The sequence below is a fragment of the Schistocerca americana genome, chromosome 2 (genome assembly GCF_021461395.2).
Source record: "Schistocerca americana isolate TAMUIC-IGC-003095 chromosome 2, iqSchAmer2.1, whole genome shotgun sequence".
In the NCBI taxonomy this organism is placed as follows: domain Eukaryota; kingdom Metazoa; phylum Arthropoda; class Insecta; order Orthoptera; family Acrididae; genus Schistocerca; species Schistocerca americana.
In genome coordinates, this window is record NC_060120.1 from 1,055,379,719 (window position 1) to 1,055,384,306 (window position 4,588).

At 40.1% G+C, this 4,588-nt stretch overlaps 1 pseudogene; it reads right to left on the minus strand.

Annotated features, from left to right (window-relative positions):
* Positions 1-2,044: 2,044 nt before the first annotated feature.
* On the minus strand, positions 2,045-2,162 carry LOC124597449 (annotated as a pseudogene).
* Positions 2,163-4,588: the final 2,426 nt, after the last annotated feature.

Genomic DNA, 4,588 nt, shown 5'->3' on the forward strand with positions numbered 1-4,588 from the left:
CCCTCAGGTACGCATCCTGAACGGCCACTTCTACAAAAAAACTATGTTGTATGTAAACTGAAGGTCGCGAGGGAGGGGTGGGGGAGGAGGAGGAAGGTAGGTAAGGGAAGGGAAGGAATTGTTGATGTCAGAGCGTGGGACCAGCGGCGACCAGTGAAACTGTGTGCCTGACCAGCATTCGAACCCGGGATTTGCTGCTTACTAGGCAGCTGCTTTGGCCACTGTGCCACCTGGACACAGTGTTTGCAGCAACTGTGCGGTCTACCTTAGCACGCCTCTCGGCCGACCCACACTCACACCGAGCGTCACCGCAGTGGCTGTCCATGTCAGCCTTGCTCGCTAGTTCGAGATCCCTGCGGGAGGTCAGACGTAGTCACGCATCCGCACCGAAGAAGATGGATTTGTTGCAAATCGACGCTAATCAGTTACATGAACGCATGGTATCTGTATTTTCGGACACGTCAAAAAGAGCAGGCACTACGCATTCATCTAAAAGAGCTATGTGTCTTGCCAACGAGCATTGAGGGAAATCTCTAGATTTTTTAGGTTGCCGTCACCTGCATTTCCTACCTGTTTCCAAACCTCATTTACCTACTAGGTCACCTCTATCTTCGTAACTACCAATAAACATAGTTTGAAAGTTGCTGCCGTACTTGAAACTGGCTTAAAAGTATCCCTGTACAAACTTTCGCCTCGGGGACACAGATAATAGGAAGACAGTGTTTTTTACATCTTAATTCGCTAGTTAAAGAAATGTAGGATCACAGTCTGTCGTTGGCAGGTCTGCTGCTGTCCCCCATCCTTTTCTGTTCTGTTTTAATCTTTTTATATACACAGCAACAATCACCCATTTATGAGGCACTGTCCCTCTAACCCTGCTGTTCCTACTACCCTCAACTACAGTATTCCTTACTGCCGTACCAGATATCACAATAGATCAGTCCTGTCTTCTGGTATGGTCTTCCATAGGCCTCTTTTCTCTCCTAATGTTTTAGTTATTTCTTCATTTCATATGTAACCTGTCCAATACATTCTTCACAATCTACGAAATATTTATATTCATCCTCAGCCTGTTCTTAATTGCCGCACATTTTGAATACATTTTGACTGCAATGAGTACTGAGAGCATCGTTAACAGATGAACAAGGAGTGGATAAGATGTTGTCTCTCTCGATTAGTAGTAAACTATAGCATGCAGCACAATGCTTTTCTCTTTCAGTTTCTTTTGTCTTTATTACAGTTACACGGATTAGGAACAGAACCAAGTGTCCATTGCAGGCAAAACATTATCGAAGCCGAATTACAGAACTCATGTGGAAGGAGATTTCTTTGTTCCTTGCAGTAAACTAAGTCAGACGTGGCCACATTCACAACACGTAACATGCACCCGCTGTGAGTGAGCAATTTCATAACAGAGTCAGCAACATTTGATAGTGTCACTGTATAGAAATCCTTTCAATTTATATTACCAAATATCAGATTAGGGACTTTTTTTCAATTTCCCATCATTAAATATATTTCGTTAGATACTTTCACTTGCCGACCTTTCTGTCCAGAGTACAATTATTTCCCAGTTATGTAGCCGGATTTGTGGTTCTGTTCTGTAATAGTGCTGATGTGATGTATAATTGGTAAGTTTTTAATTTGTAGTATTCTCAGCATTTCTCTACTGCATAACTTACTGTCATTCCAAGATGAAGTAGCAACAAGCCAAACATTAGCAATTCAAAGGGAACTAGAATACAACCTTGCGAAACTTAGAAAATGTTATATGCTGGAAGTGATCGATAACAAATTCGAAACGTAGGATATGCAGACTCAATTGCTGTGTCTAATAAAAAAGCACTCCGTCTTCAGGTCACAAGTGGCTCATCGGGACCATCCGACCGCCGTGTCATCCTCTGCTCAGAATGCGGATAGGAGGGGCATATGGTCAGCACACCGCTCTCCCGGTCGTTATGACGGTTTTCTTTGACCGGAGCCGCTACTATTCGGTCGAGTAGCTCCTCAATTGGTATCACGAGGCCGAGTGCATCCCGAAAAATGGCAACAGCGCATGGCGGCCCGGATGGTCACCCACTCAAGTGCCGGCCACGCCCGACAGCGCTTAACTTCGGTGATCAGACGGGAACCGGTGTATCCACTGCGGCAAGGCCGTTGCCCTGTGTCTAATAAACCAATATAATATGTTGTACCTTTGCCACTGCTAGTGGTAATGCTGAACCTTACATTAAAAAAATGTAACGATGACAGAATGAATTAAAGAGGTTATCAAATACAAGAATGAGGTATGACATTTAAATAATATTTCATTCAGATACAGACACCCTAGTGATTCACTTTTTAGTGAGTGAATAAACTGATATGGTACACCCATTTGAGCTATGATCACCATGGACTGCGGAAATGTTTCAACAAATTGTGTGGTACCTGTTATCTGAGCATCTTCCAGGTTCTAATGTACGGTAAATTATGCCAAAAGGTACAAAACGTACAATTTCCCATCAAGCTACACTTTTTACAATAATGCTTTCTAAATTAAAATATTTCACAGCTGCTGACCTACTAGGTCCATTAACAAAGAGAAAGCTTTTTCTTATGTATTTATAGTAGTAGAGCTCACTTCTAAGTTTGTAACTTGCTCACCATTGCGGTAAGTTACGTCAAAAACAGTATCTGCGGCCTTTCGGAAGCATTGCTTAAGGTAGTAGGACATATTGACAAAGTAATTTCAGATGGACCACAGTTCCGGTCACGTCTGTGCGTACGAAATGTACGACTGAGAAAACTCAAAGCTGGTTTTTACTCGCTATACCACACACCTTCAAGTACATCAGGGCACGTAATGAAACAATTATCTAAATTAGGTAGACTATATTGCAATATGAAACACAAATCTTGCGATCAGCACTTGCATCTGTTTGACAACGCAAGAAATGAATTACCAAACGATCCCATGTGTCTACCCCCAGTCCTAGCATTAAAGAATTAACGACCTGCAAGATGTATAAAAGAACTAATACTATTTCCTTCACACAATATCTGCGTCACCATGAGATAATTAATCTCACGCTAACAAACATCACAAGAAGGACAGAAAGGAGGCAAAAACAGCAATGTTGTCAGATAAACGTAAAAACATGAAGTGTAGGAGACGAGGTTTTAGTTAGATCACACTGTTTGTCCTACAAAGGCAAATCTTTGAATCATAAATTCTTTCTGATGTGAAAATGCCAGTCCTGTATTGATCGGAATGAAAATGAGATTGCTCTGCATACTGAAACTCTTAGGACTCATAAATAACGAGGTCTGCATCGTGTATCGAACATCAAACCATGCTTCTACTAACGAGGAGAACACAGCAGGTTCTATAACGTGATTTCCCAGAAACATCGCTTAATAGTAGAGGGGTCGAAATAAGCGAATATATGTCTCGCCTTATCCATAGAAGCTCGACCGCTACTGAGAAAACGATGGTCAAATTTTTCGAGGCATTTTCCAGTTACTTTATGTACCTTTTATCATGTGACATTCTCAGACGAAATATTGGTACAGTATTAGTTTCGCGGCTTCGTAATTCAGCGCTCTATGTTCGAAACTCGATTGTTGCTTTCAATGTTCCTTTCATTTACATACCCATATCTGTAGAAGATTACTGTATGAATGTTTTCCACTGTATATCGATATAATGTTGTCCTTATTCCTCTGCTTATTGTATGTCAATGAATGAATTAGAAAAAAATGAGAAAAGCATTTAAACTGTTTTTGGTGAAATTTCTGTAGTATGTCTTGATTCATAATCAACTTTAAGAGGCAGTTTACTGAAAAGTAATCAGTTCTGCATCGTCTGCCGCACAATTATTAACAAGGAGCTAAATCTCTACCATTGTTAACGACCTTTTTTCTAGAGTGAGATTCATACAAAGAAATGTCTCTGTGTCAAACCTGCCTTCCCATGACTTACCATGATGCGGGTGGTGGTCAGAGTATTCGTGTTTTGCGCATTTCTACAATCGTATCATCCAGGGAAATACACCAAACCTTCCTGATGAGTACACATACGACTAAAGTATTAGAATTAATACAAGAATTCATGTCAGAATGAAATATCAGAATATGATAATTTAAAAAGTTTGTAACCCTTAAGCATACCATTCACACACATATTACGTTATAAATGTATGACACTTACTGAGAAATCCAATTGTAATTCTACATTAAATATAACGCCCTTGTATCCCCTAATTTGATAAGAAATATTTTTGTAGGAACCTTCGGTATACATGGGTAAATAAAAGAAAACAATAAACATAAAATAAATAAAAGCATTAACTGTGTTTCAAACAGTGGATTCGAAATTAAGAATCAGTGTCACTAATCAATGAGCCACCATTTGGTCTGAGGATGTCACGTGGTAAAAGACACATAATTTACCTTAAAGATACGGGAAAAATTTGACTGTTTCTTTTTCAGCAACAATCGAGTAATTACAGATAAGCCAAGACATGTCTTTGCTTATTTTGATTCCTCTTTCACTGAGTGAACGTAATGGGAATCAGATGATGACGCTAGTAATGTGCTCCTCGTG